Source organism: Macaca mulatta, chromosome 11, assembly GCF_049350105.2.
Source record: "Macaca mulatta isolate MMU2019108-1 chromosome 11, T2T-MMU8v2.0, whole genome shotgun sequence".
NCBI lineage: Eukaryota > Metazoa > Chordata > Mammalia > Primates > Cercopithecidae > Macaca > Macaca mulatta.
This window is the reverse complement of record NC_133416.1, coordinates 15,271,301-15,290,241: the sequence shown is the minus strand read 5'-3', so window position 1 is coordinate 15,290,241 and position 18,941 is coordinate 15,271,301. Positions and strand designations below refer to the sequence as shown.

Here is an 18,941-nt window from a genome sequence, read left to right as displayed (position 1 = left end):
TTAGTAATTTACATACTTAACTTTCACTCTCATACTCTAATTAGGTGGTCATCCCCTTAAGGGTAGAGACTGTGATTAACCACCTGTTTATATACTCCAAGTCCCTAGCACGGTGCCTACTTAAACTGAGCATATTCAGCCAATGAAGTATTTTTATATTATATTTTATATATATATATATATATATATTTGATAGGTAAATGTATTCACACTGTTCAAAACTCAAAGTTACATAAGGATATATAAGGTCAACAATTTCCCTTCCTTAGCCCACTGAACACCTGGTTTCCCTCCCTGGAGGTATCAGTGTTACCTGTTACATAGTTCTTGTATACTTTTTGAGAGATAGTTCATGAATATTCAAACAAATATTTTAAATATACTCTTTTTTTTTTTCTTTTTTGAAACAGGGTGGAATGCAGTGGCACCATCATGGATCACTGCAGCCTTGGCTTCCCGGCTCCAGTGATCCTCCCCTTCAGCCTCTGGAGTAGCTGCAACCACAGGCTCATGCCACATTGCCTGGCTAATTTTTGTTTGTTTGTTTTTGAGATGGAGTTTCCCTCTTGTTGCCCAGGCTGGAGTGCACTGGCATGATCTCAGCTCACTGCAACCTCCGCTTCCTAGGTTCAAGCGTTTCCCCTGTCTCAGCCTCCCAAGTAGCTTTGATTACAGGCATCTGCCACTATGCCCGGCTAATTTTTTGTATATTTAGTAGAGACAGGGTTTCACTATGTTGGCCAGGCTGATCTCGAACTCTGGACCTCAGGTGATCCACCTGCCTCAGCCTCCCAAAGTGCTGGGATTACAGGTGTGAGCCATGCACCTGGCAAATTTTTGTATTTTCTGTAGAGCCATGGTTTTGCCATGTTGCCCAGGCTGGTTCCAAACTCCTGGAATCAAGCAATCCACCCATCTTGGCCTCCCAAAGAGCCAGGATTATAGGCTTGAGCTACTGTGCCTGGCCAAATATACTCATTTTAGCACCATGATAGTATATTATACACTGTTCTCTAGGTTGCTTGGACTTCAGGTAGTAACTGAAGTAAAAAAGGATATAAGGCAGGATGGGATTAATCCTAATAGTTTCTATGAGAAAATGGTTAAACAGCTAATAGTTCTCTGGGGAGGTTCAAGATGGTGAGGCAGGCAGAATTATGGCTTGAGGTTGGGGGTGATAATTATTATTATTATTTTGAGACAAAGTCTCACTCTGTTGCCCAGGCTGGAGTGCAGTGGCACAATCTTGGCTCACTGCAACCTCTGCCTCCTGGGTTCAAGCAATTCTCCTGCCTCAGCCTCCCGAGTAGCTGGGATTATAGGTGTGCACCACCACACCCAGCTAACTTTTTTATTTTTAGTAGAGATGGGGTCTCACTATGTTGGCCAAGCTAGTCTGAAACTCCCAACCTTGTGATCTGCCTGCCTCGGCCTTCCAAAGTGCTGGGATTATAGGCGTTAGCCACTGTGCCCGGCCGGGGGTGATAATTATACTAGAAATATGGAACTAGGTGACTTCCCTTACATCTTAGTGTCATGGCTAGGGGACGGATAGGATGATTAAGCCAGACTTGCAACTAACCCTAACAAATTAGCATGTAGCAGCTAAGAGGTTATGGTAACCTCAACGGTCAGCACAGGTCCTGGCACATAGTAGGCACTCCAGAGGAGTTAATTATTTTGTGAATAACTGTTCTCAACCCATCTCAACTGGATCTAATCTAATGATATAATTATTGCCTTTCATCTCTAACACTATAATATTGTCTCATATATATAACCAGGCATGGGACTGGTTTTGAAATTCATGTTGGGTGAAGAGAGTATCCCCACAGGAGAAGAATCTTAATATTGAATACTGAAGCCCATGCAGAATTAGAAGGATGTCCCTGAATCATGGTGACCCCAAATGGCAAGTCTAAGCCTGAAAGGTTGGGAAAGTATCCATAGAGGGATGGGAGAAGAAGGGAGGGATGGGCCAGCCACAGGAGCTGGAGCCCAAGCATGGCAAGGAGGGCATGCACAGCGGGGATTGGACCGGCACAGGCTGTTGGAGGATCTAGAATATGAGGAAGGTGTCCCACACAAGGGCAGCATGGTGTGAAGGGTCTGAGTGAACGCAGGGTGATGGGGCATGTGTGTGAGGGTGGACTGGCATGGGATGTCAGGGCCCATGCAGGAGAGGAGGATGCCCATGCTATGGGATGGTCTGGCACAAGACGTTGGAGTCTAAGCAGAGTGATAAAGATGTTCCCATAGAAGGGTAGCCTGGAGTCAGGTACTGGAGCCTGAGCGGGGAGAGCAGGGCCACACCTAAGCAACCCGGGGTGACAAGTTAAGAGAGGAAATGGGATGAGCAAGGCATCCCAGCAAGGAGGCAGCCCAGGATGGTGTGTCAGAGCCCAAGTAGAGTGGCGAGACCGTCTATGCAGAAGTAGGGGTAGCAACAACTGTTGGTTATGTAGACAGGGAATGATCAAATAAAAAATTAACACGAAGGATAATAAAAACCATCGTTCTTGGAGAAGAGAGTTAGGAAAGGGGAGAGGAAGAAAATTAGAATAAACCCTGGACTGTTTAATTGGAATTAGAAATATTAAAGTTATGTTTTCCAATTTATTTATTTATTTATTTTTTGAGACGGAGTCTCGCTCTGTCGCCCAGGCTGAAGTGCAGTGGCCGGATCTCAGCTCACTGCAAGCTCCGCCTCCTGGGTTCCCGCCATTCTCCTGTCTCAGCCTCCCGAGTAGCTGGGACTACAGGCACCCGCCACCACGCCCGGCTAATTTTTTTTTTTTGTATTTTAGTAGAGACGGGGTTTCACCGTGTTAGCCAGGATGGTCTCGATCTCCTGACCTTGTGATCCGCCCGTCTCGGCCTCCCAAAGTGCTGGGATTACAGGCGTGAGCCACTGCGCCCGGCCTATGTTTTCCAATATAGAGAGATAGATATAAAAATAGGTAAATGTAAATGTATGGATACATGTACAAGTATATATTCATATGGACACAAACACATACATACATTCCCTAGCTCTGTCCACTGAGAGGGCCTAGAAGCAGTAACACCCCAACACCAACGAGACGGGTTGCCATGATTTGTAAAACCGGTGGCTAGATAACAAGCATAAAGGCATCTCTGTGCCCTTGCAGGTGTCACATCCTAAGCTTTGCTGAGGAGAACATCTTGATCCTGCTGTCAAAACATCTGAAGCCCATGGTGATCAGAATGTAACTAAAACTGCAAAAAAAAAAAAAAAAAAAGCAACACAAAAAAAACACCCCAGGCTCACTTTAACTTCAGATTATACTATTATACTTATTCCGCTTCCTGTAGGATGTGTCGTTTATTGGGTGTAAATATTACTTTAACCTCTACTTTCCATTTTATGCAATGTGCAGCATAAATTTAAAACTACAAAGCACCTAAAGAAACAAGAAAATATGATCTATTATCAAGAGAGGAAATCATCAATAAAAGCTGGCCCCAAGTAGGCCCAGATTTTGCAATTATAAATGGGCTTTAAAATAACATTAACAAATATTACAAAGGACCTGGTGAAAAAGGGAAACATCTTCTATGAACAAACGAGAAATTTTAACAAAGAGCAGACACTTAAAGAATGAAAATACTAGGCCGGGTGCGGTGGCTCACGCCTGTAATCCCAGCACTTTGGGAGGCCGAGGCGGGTGGATCGCGAGGTCAGGAGATCAGGACCATCCTGGCTAACACGGTGAAACCCTGTCTCTACTAAAAATACAAAAAATTAGCCAGGCATAGTGGCAGGTGCCTGTAGTCCCAGCTACTCGGCAGGCTGAGGCAGGAGAATGGCGGGAACCCAGGAGGTGGAGCTTGTGGTGAGCTGAGAGACTGCACAACTGCACTCCATCCTGGGCAACAGAGTGAGACTCCATCTCAAAAAAAAAAGAATGAAAATACTAGAAATAAAAAACATATCAGGCCAGGAGCGGTGGCTCACACCTGTAATCCCAACACTTTGGGAGGCTGAGGCAGGCAGATCACCTGAGGTCAGGAGCTCGAGACCAGCCTGCCCAACATAGTGAAACCCCATCTCTACTAAAAACAAAAAAAATTAGCCGGGCCTGGTGGCAGGTGCCTGTAATCCCAGCTACTTGGGAGGCTGAGGCAGGAAAATCACTTGAACCCAGGAGGCAGAGGTTGCGGTGAGCCAAGATCATGCCACCGCACTCCAGCCTGGGCGACAAGAGCGAAATTCCGTCTCAAAAAAAAAAAAAAAAAAAATCAGAGGCCGGGTGTGGTGGCTCACACCTGTAATCCCAGCACTTTGGGAGGCCAATGTGGGCAGATCACGAGGTCAGGAGATTGAGACTATCCTGGCTAACACGGTGAAACCCCGTCTCTACTAAAAATACAAAAAATTAGCCGGGCGTGGTGGCGGGCGCCTGTAGTCCCAGCTACTTGGGAGGCTGAGGCAGGAGAATGGCGTGAACCCAGGAGGTGGAGCTTGCAGTGAGCCGAGATCACGCCACTGCACTCCAGCCTGGGCGACAGAGCGATACTCCATCTCAAAAAAAAAAAATCAGAAATGAAGAAGTAATTTGATGTACAATAGACTGGACACAGCAGAGGAAATGAACAGTAAACTTAAAAGCAGATCAGTAAGAATAGGTCATGCATTGCTTAACAATGGGAATACATTCTGAGAAATGCATCATTAGGCAATTTTGTCATTGTGTGAACATCACAGAGTATATTCACACATACCACACAGCCTACTACACACCTAGGTTGCTTGGAATAGCCTACTGCTCCTAGACTACAAAGCTGCACAGCATGTGACTGTACCGAATACAGCAGGCAATTGTAAATGGTAAATAGTTATGTATCTAAACAAATCTAAACATAGGAAAGTTACAATAAAAATACACCATAAAAGATAAAATATGGTACACCCATATAGGGCACTTACCATAAATGGAGCTTACAGGACTGGAAGTCACTCTAAGTGAGCGAGCAAGTGAGTGGTGAGTGAATGTGGAGGCCTAGGACATTACTGCACACTACTGTGGACTTTATAAACAGTGGACACTTACGCTACTCTAAATTTATTTTATTTTATTTTTTTTTTTTTTAATTTATTTTAAGTATTTATTTATTTATTTATCTATTTATTCTTGAGATGGAGTTTCGCTCTTGTTGCCCAGACTGGAGTGCAATGGTACGATCTCGGCTCACTGCAACCTCCACTTCCTGGGTTCAAGCGATTCTCCTACCTCAGACTCCCAAGTAGCTGGGATTATAGGCATATGCCACCATGCCCAGCTAATTTTGTATTTTTAGTAGAGATGGGGCTTCTCCATGTTGGTCAGGCTGATCTGGAACTCCCAACCCCAGGTGATCCACGCACCTCGGCCTCCCAAAGTGCTGGGATTACAGGTGTGACCCACTGCACCCAGCCACTAAATTTATTTTTAAAATTTTTCTTTCTTCAATAATAAATTAACCTCAGCCTACTGTAACTTTTTAACTTTACAAACTTTTTCATCTTTTAGCTTTTTGACTCTTTTAATAAGACTTAACTTCAAGCATACATTGTACAGCTATACAAAATATTTTCTTTCTGTTTATTCTTTAGAGTTTTTCCTTTTTTTTTTTTTTTTTTTTGAGACTGAGTCTCGCTCTGTCGCTCAGGCTGGAGTGCAATGGCACGATCTCAGCTCATTGCAACCTTTGCCTCCCAGAGTCAAGCGATTCTGCCTCAACCTCCTGAGTAGCTGGGTCTACAGGTGTGCACCACCATGCCTGCTAATTTTTTGTATTTTTAGTAGAGATGGGGTTTCGCCATGTTGGCCAAGCTGGTCTCAAACTCCTGACCTCAGGTGATCCACCCGCCTCATCCTCCTAAAGTGCTGGGATTACAGGTATGAGCCACCATGCCCAGCTGCTTTTTTCTTTTTTTAAAATTTGTTATTTATGTTTCTGCTTGAGGTTGTTTTACAGTTAACTTTATACATATATATAATGTAATGTTATATATACATGTGAAGTACACTCTAAAATAATGATAAAAGTATGTTATAGTAAATACATAAACCAGTAACATAGTCATTTTTTATCATTATCAAGTATTATATACTATACATTATTGTGTGTGGTATACTTTTATACGACTGGCAGCACAGGTTTGTTTACACCAGCATCACTACAAACACATGAGAAATGTGTTGCACTACAACTTTATGATGGCTACAACATCACTAGCTGATAGGAATTTTTCAGCTTTATTACAATCTTACGGGGCCAACATCATATATGTGGTCTGTTGGCTAAATATATGACAGTGGTCTTGGCTAAACTGTCATTATACAGCACGTGAGTGTAATCCAACTAAAACACAAATAGAAAAATGTTGGGGGGATAAAACAGAGCATCTAAGAACCTTAGGATGATAGCAAATGGTTTAACGTATTTGTAATTGAAGTTCCGTAAGGAAAAGAAAGATAGAGACAGAAGAAATCTTTGGAGAGATTGTAGACAAGAATTTGCTAAAACTAATAAAAGAAATCAAGTCACAGATTGCCTCAGCTCAGTGAACTCCAAGCAGAATAAATACAAAGAAAACCAACCTCAGATACATCATAGTCAAAGTGTTAAAAATAAAAGATAAAAATAAATTATTAAAAGTAGCCAAAGAAAAAATTACGAATGATGGCTGATTTCTCATCAGAAACAGTAGAGGCCAGAAGACAATAGAAAAGGTTCCCCACCCCCTCATATGGTTTGGCTGTGTCCCCACCCCAATCTCATCTTGAATTGTAGCTCCCATAATTCCTACATGTTGTGGGAGGGCCCTGGTGGGAGGTAATTGAATCATGGGGGTGGGTCTTTCCCATGCTGTTCTTGTGATAAAGTCTCACGAGATCTGATGGCTTTCTTTTTTTTTTTTTTTTTTTTTTTTTTTTTTTTGAGTCTGATCTTATTTATTTGTTACTCAAAAAATCTTATTTCTGACTGGATTCAGACTTAGAAGTAGAAGCTCGCAGAGAGGAAAGTCTGTGTCTCTTCACAATTTGTTCCTGGAACTTCTCTTTAGCCTCTTTCATTCTCTTGCCCAAAAGTTTAGCATATTCTGCAGCCTCTTCCTTATTTTTCTTAGTATGCGGCATCTTCAGAGCAATATGCTGCCCTTTGTGCCACAGGAAATGTGGAGTAACAAGACGATGAATCTTGGGTGCTTTGGTCCTAGGTTTCTTACCTTCATTACAACATACTGGTGGACATCATCTTTTTCAGAGAGACTGGAAAGTTTGTGGATTCTGCTAGCTCTTTTGGGCCCCAGGCGACAAGGCACCGTAGTATCCAGTCAGTCCAGGAATATCCTTCTTTCCTTTTTTCCTTTTTTTTTTTTTTTTTTTTTTTTTTAACAATAACCAAGTTGAGAACGCTCAGATTGGCATCCACTATGCAACCACGAACTGATTTTCTCTTTCTTTCTGCAGTTCTCCTTGGTCTGTAACAGGAATGCCCCTTACTCAGTAACAGGCGGACACAGCCATGGGTCAAGACACGCTGCATCATGGGGAAACCTTGTTTGTTGTTCCCACCACTGATTCGGACCACATAACCTTTCCATTCTTCACCCAGAGCATCAGCAGCAACTTCTGTGGCCATAAGCTTCTCATAAAAAGTACGAAATTTGCGTTCATCATCTACCTTAATGAGTTTCTGGCAGCCAGTGACTGGGAAGGAGATGTTCAGTTTCATCGTGAAGCAGCTGAACACCTCTAAGACCTGATGGCTTTCTAAAGGGAGTTCCCCTGCACTTCTCTCTTGCTTGCCACCATGTAGGAGGTGCCTTGCTCCTCCTTTGCCTTCCACCATGATTGCAAGGCCTCTCCAGCTATGCGGAACTGTGAGTCCATTAAACCTCTTTTTCTTTATAAATTACCCAGTCTCAGGTATGTCTTATTAGCAGCATGAGAACAGACTAGTACACCCCACACCACCCCCCAAAAATAGAAAAGCTTTCTTAAGCAAATGGAAAAAAACAAGCAAAACCTGTCAGCCTAGATGTCTATTTATATTTCTTTTTCTTTTTTTTTTTTTTTGAGGTGGAGTCTTACTCTGTCGCCCAGGCTGGAGTACAATGGCATGATCTCAGCTCACTGCAACCTCCAACTCCCGGGTTCAAGCAATCCTCAGCCTCGCGAGTAGCTGGAACTACAGGCGCATGCCATCATGCCTGGCTAATTTTTTGTATTTTTAGTAGAGACGGGGTTTCACCGTGTTAGCCAGGATGGTCTCTATCTCCTGACCTTATGATCTGCCCACCTCAGCCTCCCAAAGTGCTGAGATTACGAGTGTGAGCCACCGCTGCGCCTGGCCACATCTATTTATATTTCAACCTAAAGGTAAATAAGGATATTTTCAGGAAAAAGGAGAATTCATTTCCAGGAAACCCACTCCACCAGAAATGATTAACAGAAATAATGTCAATGGAAGCACAGATCTGTAGGAAAAAATAAGAGACCCAGAGAGCATAAATATGAGTCTAAATAGAAAAGAGAGCTATACTTTCTTTTTTTTTTTTTTCTTTTTAGTTACATGATCTCACTCTGTTTCCCAAGTTGGAGTGCAGTGGCATGATCATAGCTCACCACAGGCTTGACTCCTGAGCTCAAGCAATTCTCCTGCCTCAGTCTCCCAAGTAGCTAAAACCACAAGCACATGCCACCATCCTTGGTTAATTTTTTTTATTTTTCTATTTTTTAGAGAGAGGGTCTCGCTGTGTTTCCCAGGCTGGTCTCAAACTCCTGACCTCAAGCAATCTTCCCTCCTCAACCTCCTAAGTAGCTGGGATTACAGGTATGATCAATGCTCCTGGCTTATCTACACATTTAAAAAAAACAATTGGCTGCCAATACAATAACAATATATTTCAAAGTATGTAACATTTAGAAGTAAAATACAGGACAACAAGAGCTCAAAGAATTGGAAATGGGTAAAAAGAATTGGAAGTGGGTAAATAGAATTAGTGTTAGAACCACAAAAGAGAATAATTTGAAGGTAGACTGTTAAAGATATTTGTAATCTCAGCCAGGCATGGTGGCTCAGGCCTGTAATCCCAGCACTTCGGGAGGGTGAGGCAGGTGGATCACGAGGTCAGGAGTTTGAGACCAGCCTGGCCAACATGGTGAAACCCCATCTCTACTAAAAATACAAAAAATTAGCAGGGCATAGTGGCAGGTACCTGTAATCCCAGCTACTTGGGAGGCTGAGGCAGGAGAATCGCTTAAACCCAGGAGGTGGAGGTTGCAGTGAGCCAAGACGATGCCACTGCACTCCAGCCTGGGCGACACAGTGAGATTCCATCTCAAAAAAAAAAAACAACAAAAAAAGATATTTGTAATATTAACAAAAACTACTAAAAATAAAAGATGTTTAGCTAAAAAGTCAATGGTATATTTAAAAATACTCAATTTGGCTGGGTGCAGTGGCTCACGCCTGTAATCCCAGCACTTTGGGAGTTCAAGGCAGGCAGATCAGAAGGTCAGGAGATCGAGACCACAGTGAAACCCCGTCTCTACTAAAAATACAAAAAAAAAAAAAAAATTAGCCAGGTGCGGCGGCGGGTGCCTGTGGTCCCAGCAACTCAGGAGGCTGAGGCAGGAGAATGGCGTGAACCTGGGAGGCGGAGTTTGCAGTGAGCCGAGATTGCGCCACTGCACTCCAGCCTGGGCGACAGAGCAAGAATCCGTCTCAAAAAAAAATAAATAAATACTCAATTTATTGAAAAGAGGGCAGGAAAAGGGAATAGAGTATATTAGTCCATTCTTGCATTACTATAAAGAAATACCTGAGACTGGGTCATGTATAAAGAAAAGAGGTTTAATTGGCTCATAGTTCTGCAGACTGTACAGGAGGCATGGCGGCATCTGATTCTGGGGAGGCCTCAGGACACTTTTACTCATGGCGGAAGGCAAAGCGAGCAGGCATCTTACATGGCAGGAGCAGGACCATGGACAGAGGGGCAGGACAGAGGGGCGGGTGCCACACACTTTTTTTTTTTTGAGACAGAGTCTTGCTTTGTCACCCAGGCTGGAGTGCAGTGGTGCAGTCTTGGCCCACTGCAACCTCCACCTCCTGGGCTCAAGCGATTCTCTTGCCTCAGCCTCCCAAGTAGCTGGGATTACAGGCATCCACCACCACACCCAGCTAATGTTTGTATTTTTAGTAGAGATGGGGTTTTACTAGGTTGGCCAGGCTGGTCTTGAACTCCTGACCTCAGGAGATCCACCCACCTCAGCCTCCCAAAGTGCTGGGATTACAGGGGTGAGCCACCGCGCCTGGCCGGTGCCACACACTTTTAAATAACCAGATCTCACGAGAACTAACTCATTATCATGAGGACAGCACCAAAGGGGAATCCACTCCCACAATCCAGTCACCTCCCACCAGGCCCCACCTCCAACACTGGAGATTACAATTTGACATGAGATTTGGGCAAGGACACAGACCTAAGCTATATCACAGAGAAACAAACAACAGATGGAACAAGTAGAAAAAAATATTATGGGTTTTTTAAGATGTTAAAAGTAAACCTAAAAATACAAAAAAATCATATTAAATACAAATGAGACAAGCCTGGGCAATGAAGTGGGATCCCACCTCTACAGAAAAAGTTTGAAGATTAACCAGGCATGATGGTGCACACTTACAGTCCCAGCTACTCAGGAGGCTGAGGTGGAAGGACTGCTTGAGCCCAGGAGGTCAAGGTTTCAGTGAGGCATGATGGTGGCACTGCACTCCAGCCAGGGTGACAAGAGTGAGAGCCTGTCTCAAAAAAAAAAAAAAAAAAAAAAATTTGCTAATAGACTAGCCCCTCCAATTAGAAAATAGAGAACGAAAGTCTCAGGTTACTTTGTTTACAAGAAACACATTAGAAATATAAAGACACAACCAAGTTGAAAATAAAATAGTAAAAAATTATATATTGTACAAACACTAAACTTAAGAAAACAGTATTTGGGTTGTGCGCAGTGGCTCATGCCTGTAATCCAAGCACTTTGGGAGGCCAAGGCGCACAGGTCACTTGAGGCTAGGAGTCTGAGACCAGCCTGGCCAACTTGGTGAAACTCTGTCTCTATTAAAAATACAAAAATTAGACAGGTGTGGTGGTACACATTATAATCTCAGCTACCTGGGAGGCTGAGGCAGGAGGATCACTTGAACCTAGGAGGCGGTGGTTGTAGCAAGACAAGATTGCACCATTGCACTCCAGCCTGGATGACACAGCAAGACTCCCTCTCAAAAAAAAAAAAAAAAAAAAGCAATGTTTGACTTGTTTGTGGCTATATTAATATCAGATAAAGCATCTATCTTTCTTTCTTTCTCTTTCTTTCTCTTTTCTTTCTTTCTTCCTTTCTCTCTCTCTCTTTCTTTTTTGACACAAGTCTTGCTCTGTCACCCAGGCTGAAGTGCAGTGGTGTGATCTCGGCTCACTACAACCTCTGCCTCCCGGGTTCAAGCAATTCTACTGCCTCAGCCTCCAGAGTAGCTGGGATTACAGGCCTCTGCCACCGCACTCAGCTAATTTTTGTATTTTTAGTAGAGATGGGGTTTCACCATGTTGGCCAGGCTGGTCTCAAACTCCTGACCTCCTGATCTGCCTACCTTGGCCTCCCAAAGTGGTGGGATTACAGGTGTGAGCCACCACGCCTGGCCCAGAGAAGATACCTTTCAAGCAAAGAGTATTCTAGAGATAAAGAATATTTCTTAATACTAAAACATTTAATTAGTTAAGACATAAAAATCCTAAATCTGTATATACTTAATAAGAGAGCTTTAAAATATGTAAAGCAAAAATTAACAGACTAAAAAGAAATAAATGAATCCACAAACATATGGAGATTTTAATAGCCCCTATTAGTAATTGTTAGAATAAGTTGGGGAAAAAAGTGAGGTCATAGAAAATTTGATAGCATTACCAATTAGTTTGACTTAATTGACTACAGAATATTATACTCAAAAATTGCAGAGTACACATTCTTTTGAAGGCTCATGGAATATACAATGAGATGGGCTATATGCTAGTCCATAAAACAAGCCTCAAAAAATGGCAAAGGATCAAATTCATTCAGGTTATGGTTTTTCTTTGTTTTTCTTTTTTGAGACAGAGCCTTGCTTTGTCACCCAGGCTGGAGTACAGTGGCGCTATCTCAGCTCACTGCAACCTCCACCTCCTGGGTTCAAAAGATTCTCATGCCTCAGCCTTCTGAGTACCTGGGATTACAGGTGTGTGCCACCATGCCCTGCTAATTTTTGTATTTCTAATAGAGACAGGGTTTCATCATGTTGGCCAGGCTGGTCTTGAACTCCTGGCCTCAAGTGATCTGCCCACCTTTGCCTCCCAACATGCTGGGATTACAGGTGTGAGCCACCATGCCCAGCCCAGGTTATGTCATTAAGTAAAATGTTTTTAAGATCTTCAAATATTCTTTTTTTTTTTTTTTTGAGACGGAGTCTCGCTCTGTCGCCCAGGCTGGAGTGCAGTGGCCGGATCTCAGCTCACTGCAAGCTCCGCCTCCCGGGTTCGGGCCATTCTCCTGTCTCAGCCTCCTGAGTAGCTGGGACTACAGGCGCCCGCCACCTTGCCCGGCTAGTTTTTTGTATTTTTTAGTAGAGACGGGGTTTCACCGTGTTAGCCAGGATGGTCTCGATCTCCTGACCTAGTGATCCGCCCGTCTCGGCCTCCCAAAGTGCTGGGATTACAGGCTTGAGCCACCGCGCCCGGCCAAGATCTTCAAATATTCTGAAATTAAGCATCACTCTTCAAAATAACCTTGAATCGAAAAAGAAATCACAAAAGATATTAGAAAACATTTCAATCTAAATGATAATGAAAACACAGTGTATCAATATGTGCGGGACGCAGGCCGGGTATGCTGGCTCATACCTGTAATCTTGGCACTTTAGGAGGCCAAGGCAGGAGAATCACTTGAAGCCAGGAGTTCGAGACCAGCCTAAGCAACCTAGCAAGACCCTGACTCTACAAAAAATTCAAAAAGTATCCATGTGTGGTGGGACGTACCTGTAGTCCCAGCTACTCTGGAGATTAAGGTGGGAGGATCGCTCTCAGGAGGGAACCCAAAAGGTTGAAGCTACAGTGAGCTGTGATTGTGCCACAGCACTCCAGCCTGGGTGATGAAGCAAGATCCTGTCCAGGAAGAAAAGATAAAAAGAAGAAAAATGGTTTAACAATTAAAATCCCAAATCCAAATGGCTTCACTGTTCAATTCTATCCAACATTTAAGGAAGAAATAACAGCAATTTTACACAAACCAGACTCTGGTCAGTGTGATCATGTGGTGTGTCAGAGGGGGTAGAAAAGAAAGGTGCTTGCTGAAAAAAGAAAAAAGAATGCCCCAAAGGTGCTCAGCTGACTTGAAAGTATTCTCAAAGTAGACAGCGATGTTTTAAGGAAAGACATTCAAGAGACAGCACCTGTGGTGATGCCAGACACTGCCAAGAGGAAATGCATGTGTGGTGAAAGATGAAAAAGATGACACAAAAATGGAGGCTGATATTAAGAGGAAAAAAGGGTTTTCTAGACCAGTATGGGCAGTAGCCAGTATGGAAGAAGTAGAGGTAAAGAAAAAGGCTGAGGGTGGGGGCGGTGGCTCGTGCCTGGAATCTCAGCATTTTAGGAGGCCAAAGGCAGGCAGATCACTTAAGGCCAGGAATTTGAGACCAGCCTGGCTAACATGGTGAAACCCTGTCTCTACTGAAAATACAAAAATTAGCAGGGTGTGGTGGTGCACGCCTATAGTCCCAGCTACTCAAGTGGCTGAGATATGAGACTCACTTGAACCCCAAGAGGTGGAGGTTGCAGTGAGCCAAGATAGGGCCACTGCACTACAGCCCGGGTGACACAGCGAGACTCTGTCTCAAAAAAAAAAAGAAAAGAAAAGAAAAAGTCTGAAGGTAAAATGAAAGGAAAGAAAAGAGAAGAGCAAAGGAAAGGTGGAAAGCAGTGAAGTGTTTAGCTAGCAGACTCTTAAAAATTTGGAAAATGCCACATGGCACAGATGTCTGATTAGAACGCAAATATTCATTTCAGCTCCCACCAAATAAAAACAATCTGCTTTCATATTTTCACTTGGCCTTTTGCTTCCATTCAAACCCAACATACTCAAGTTTGTTTTGGGAACTTGAGTAAAATACTTTATTTAATGCATGAAAGCTACACTGATGTTTCAATTGGATGCTGTCCAATATTCAGGTATTATCAGACATCAAAATTCTGCCAAGAATGTGGTTGTAATTGTTCGTTTTTACAACTTGGTAATTATAGTTAGTAAAGATAAAACAAGGCTGGGAGGGTTGGCACACGCCTGTTATCCCAGCACTTTGGGAGGCTGAGGCAGGTGGATCACCTGAGGTTAGGAGTTCACGACCACCCTGACTAACATGATGAAACCCCGTCTCTACTAAATACAAAAAAATTAGCTGGGCATGGTGGTGCATGCCTGTAATCCGAGCTACTTGGGAGGCTGAGACAGGAGAATCGCTTGTACCTGGGAGGCAGAGGTTGCAGTAAGCCGAGAATACACCATTGCACTCCAGCCTGGGCAACAAAAGTGAAACTCCATCTCAAAAAAAAACATCAAATGTGAGTGAACTCAGATTTAAAGAAAGCTATTATGTAATCATATTATTTAAAAATATAACATTAGTGGATCTTATAAACAGTACTTGTTTGTCTGAAGTTTTGATTTTGTATAATTCAGAATGAAAAATATTTTGTTTATAAAAAAATTTTTACACAAACCTTTCAGAAAATAGAGAATGCCTGTAATCCCTACAATTTGGGAAGCCAAGGCAGGAGGATCACTGGAGCCCAGGAGTTCAAGACCAGCCTGCACAACATGGTGAAACCCCATCTCTTAAAAAAAATGCAAAAATTAGCCAAATATGGTGGTGCACACCTGTGGTGCCAGCAACTTGGGAGTCTGAGGTGGGAGGATAACTTGAGCCTAGGGAAGTGGAAGCTGCAGTGAACTGTGATCTTGCCACTGCATTCCAGCCTGGGCGATAGAGCAAGACTGTTTCAAAAAATGGAAATGCCAGGCGCATTGGCTTATGCCCTTAATCTTAGCACTTTGGGAGGCTGAGGCGGGTGGATTACCTGAGGTCAGGAGCTCGAGACTAGCCTGGCCAAAATGGCAAAACCCTGTCTCTACTAAAAATATAAAAATTAGCTGGGCATGGTGGTGAGCGCCTGTAATCCCAGCTACTCAGGAGGCTGAGGCAGGAGAATCACTTGAACCTGAGGGGTGGAAGTTGCAGTAAGCCAAGATCACGTCACCTTACTCCAGCCTGGGCAAAAGAGTGAAACTCTGTCTAAAAAAAAAAAAAAAGAAAGTAGAGAATGAAGAAACTTTTTTCTTTTTTTTTTTTTTCTGAGACACAGTTTCACTCTTGTTGCCCAGGCTGGAGTGCAATGGTGCAATCCTGACTCACCACAACCTCTGCCTCCCGGGTTCAAGCAGATTCTCCTGCGTCAGCCTCCTGAGTAGCTGGGATTACAGGCATCAGCCACCGCCCCTGGCTAATTTTGTATTTTTAGTAGAGACTGGGTTTCTCCATGTTGGTCAGGCTGGTCTCAAACTCCCGACCTCAGGTGATCCACCCGCCTCAGCCTCCCCAAGTGCTGGGATTACAGGCGTGAGCTACTGTGCCAGGCCGAGGAAATGCTTCTTAATTGATTTTATGAGGCCAGCATAACCCTGATACCAAATCTTGCCAAAGACATTACCAAAAAAGAAAAGTATAGACAAATTATGATAAATCCATATAATGGAATACTACTGAGCAATAAAAACGAATGAACTATTGAAACACACAACATGGATGAAACTCAAAATAATTATCCCAAGTGAAAGAGGTCAGATTTTAAAAAGAATACACTGTATTTAGCCGGGCGCTGTGGCATGTATCTGTAGTCCCAGCTGCTTTGGAGGCTGAGGCCGGAAAATTGCTTAAGCCTGGGAGGCAGAGGTTGCAGTGAGCCGAGATCATGCCATTGCACCTCAGCCTGGGTGTCAGGAGTAAAACCCTGTCTTAAAAAACAGAAAACACTGTATGATTCCATTTATACAAAACTCTAAAAATGCAAACTACTTTGTATATTGACAGCAAGCATATCAGTGGTTTCCTGGTGTCGGGCAGGGAGGAGGAAGGAAAGGCAGGAGGGTAGGATGACGAGGAGCACGAGGAAATTTTGGGGATGATGGATGTGTTCATTATCTTCATCGTGGTCACAGCTTCATGGATGTATACGTATGTCAAAAGCTATCAAATCAAAACCTATCAAATCAAATATGTACATGGGTTTTTTTTTGAGACAGCATCTTGCTATGTTGGCCAGGCTAGTCTGGAACTCCTGGCCTCAAGTGATCCGCCTGCCTCAGCTTCCCAAAGTGCTGGGATTACAGGTATGAGCCACCACACCCGGCCATGTTTTTGATACCTCAGTAAATGTGTTGTGGGGAGGAGACAGGAGCGGGGGGGGGAGAGAGAGAGAGAGAGAGAGAGAGAGAGAAGGTCAGCAAGAGAGAAGGAAAGAGAGAGACAGAGAAGGGTAAGAGAGAGACATACACAGAGAGAGATTTCCCATGGGAAAACATATCCACAGTGAAGAATAGCTAAAATCACAAAAGCCTGACAATATCAAATGTTGGAAAGGCTGGGAGCAACTGGAACTCTCTTGCCTGCTGGCCCTGGCATGTCCCAAGCACAGAAGGGAAAGCTGGAACATTTTGAGAAACATACTCCAAAGTGTGGAGACTCCTGAGGAGCAGGCCTGGGGAAGGCTCTCACTTGCCCAGGTCTAATGTCAGTGCTGTCCAGGGGCTATGGGAGGTGGTGTTCCCCACGTTTCCTTCCGCAGAACTCCCTCACAATAGAAGGGGGTTGGGATGCAGGTCAGGCCCCAAAGCAGCACCTGCCCACTCCACACTCAGGCCATAACCACACATTCTGAACAGCATGAGAGGACCACTCCAAGTTCCTAACATTTCTAATGAATGCAAAACACCTGACCTTAAAGTTGGCCTGTGCAGGCTTATTTGGGGTACATAGAAGGTTTCTATTAGGCTCTGGAAACAGTGAAAATAGCTCACACACCTATTAGCTCACAAACTCTCAAGGAACTGGAGCGGGTTTGAAACCAGAATTTGAAGCTCCCACTCAGTTCGAACGTGGGAGACGGAGGTTGCAGGGAGCCAAGACTGAATCACTGCACTCCAGCCTGGGCAACACAGTGAGACTTCATCTCAAAAAAAAAAAAGGCCAGGCACGGTGGTTCACGCCTGTAATCCCAGCGCTTTGGGAGTCTGTGGTGAATGGATCATGAGGTCAAGAGATCAAGACCATCCTGGCCAACATGGTAAAACCCCATCTCTACTAAAACTACAAAAATTAGCTGGGAATGGTGGCGCATGCCTGTAATCCCAGCTACTCAGGAGGCTGAGGGAAGAGAATCGCTTGAACCCAGGAGGTAGAGTTTGCAGTGAGCCGAGATCACGCCATTGCACTCCAACCTGGCGACAGAGTGAGACTCTGTCTCAAAAAAAAAGAAAGTTGGGCCAGGCACGGTCACGGTCACTTACGCCTGTAATCCTAGCACTTTGGGAGGCCGAGGCGGGCGGTTCACGAGGTCAGGAGATCGAGACCATCCTGGCCAACATGATAAAACCCCGTCTCTACTAAAATACAAAAAATTAGCCGGGCATGGTGGTGCACTCCTGTATGTAATTCCAGCTACTCAGGAGGCTGAGGCAGGGGAATCGCTTGAACCCGGGAGGCGGAGATTGCAGTGAGCTAAGATTGCACCACTGCACTCCAGCCTAGGGACAGAGCAAGACTACATCTCCAAAAAAAAAAAAAAAAGTTAATTTCATAATGAAACATAAAATAATGCTTTTAAAGACTATTGCGGGCTCAAACCTAGTTTGTGCTGACATGGCTAAATGCACCAATAAAGTTGGAATTGTCGGTAAATACAGGATCCGCTATGGTGCCTCCCTCCGGAAAATGGTGAAGAAAACTGAAACCAGCTAGCACGTCAGGTACATTTGCTCTTTCTGTGGCAAAACCAAGACGAAAAGACGAGATACAGGCATCTGGCACTGTGGTTCCTACATGAAGACAGTAGCTGGCGGTGGTTGAATCTACAATACCACTTCTGCTGCCACAGCAAAGTCTACCATCAGAAGACTGAAAGAACTGAAAGACCAGTAGATGTTCCTCCACCACTGGAAACATCACTAGCCTTTAATAAATGGGTTAACTTATGTAATAATAAAAAAGGACTATTGTCAGCATAATTCCCTAGGGCTATAGTCCTAAACTTTCTTTTTTTTATTTAGACTGAGTCTCGCTCTACCGCCCAGCCTGGAATCCAGTGGCACCATCTCAGCTCACTGCAACCTCCACCTCCTGGGTTAAAGCAATTCTCGCACCTCAGCCTCCTGAGTAGCTGGGATTACAGGTGCCCACCACCATGCCAGGCTAATTTTTGTATTTTTAGTAGAGATGAGGTTTCACCATGTTGGCCAGGCTGGCCAAACCTTCTTGATATGCATCCCTATTCAACATAATATCTTTAACATACTTGCACGTATGTTAAACAATTTACATACATTATATATATATATATATAAATATGCCATATCCATATGTATTTATTGTGAATTGTTTACAGCAAAACTTTACACTACAAAACATAAAAAATAGACATTAGAAATGGATGGGTTAAATACAGATAAATGTTCTAGTGTCTTCCACACCCCAACAGACTGCCTCGCAGTATGTTGTCCCTGGATACCCGTACCCCGCTTTGGAAACAACTTCTCTAGACCATAGGGAAGAGAAATGAGCCCTGGCTGCAGGCCACT

General features: G+C 43.8%; 2 pseudogenes; one reads left to right on the top strand and one right to left on the bottom strand.

Moving 5' to 3' along the window:
• Positions 1-2,784: 2,784 nt before the first annotated feature.
• Positions 2,785-9,266, bottom strand: LOC144332798 (small ribosomal subunit protein eS6 pseudogene; annotated as a pseudogene).
• An 8,379-nt stretch (positions 9,267-17,645) lies between these two features.
• LOC114671040 (large ribosomal subunit protein eL43 pseudogene) lies at positions 17,646-18,285 on the top strand (annotated as a pseudogene).
• Positions 18,286-18,941: the final 656 nt, after the last annotated feature.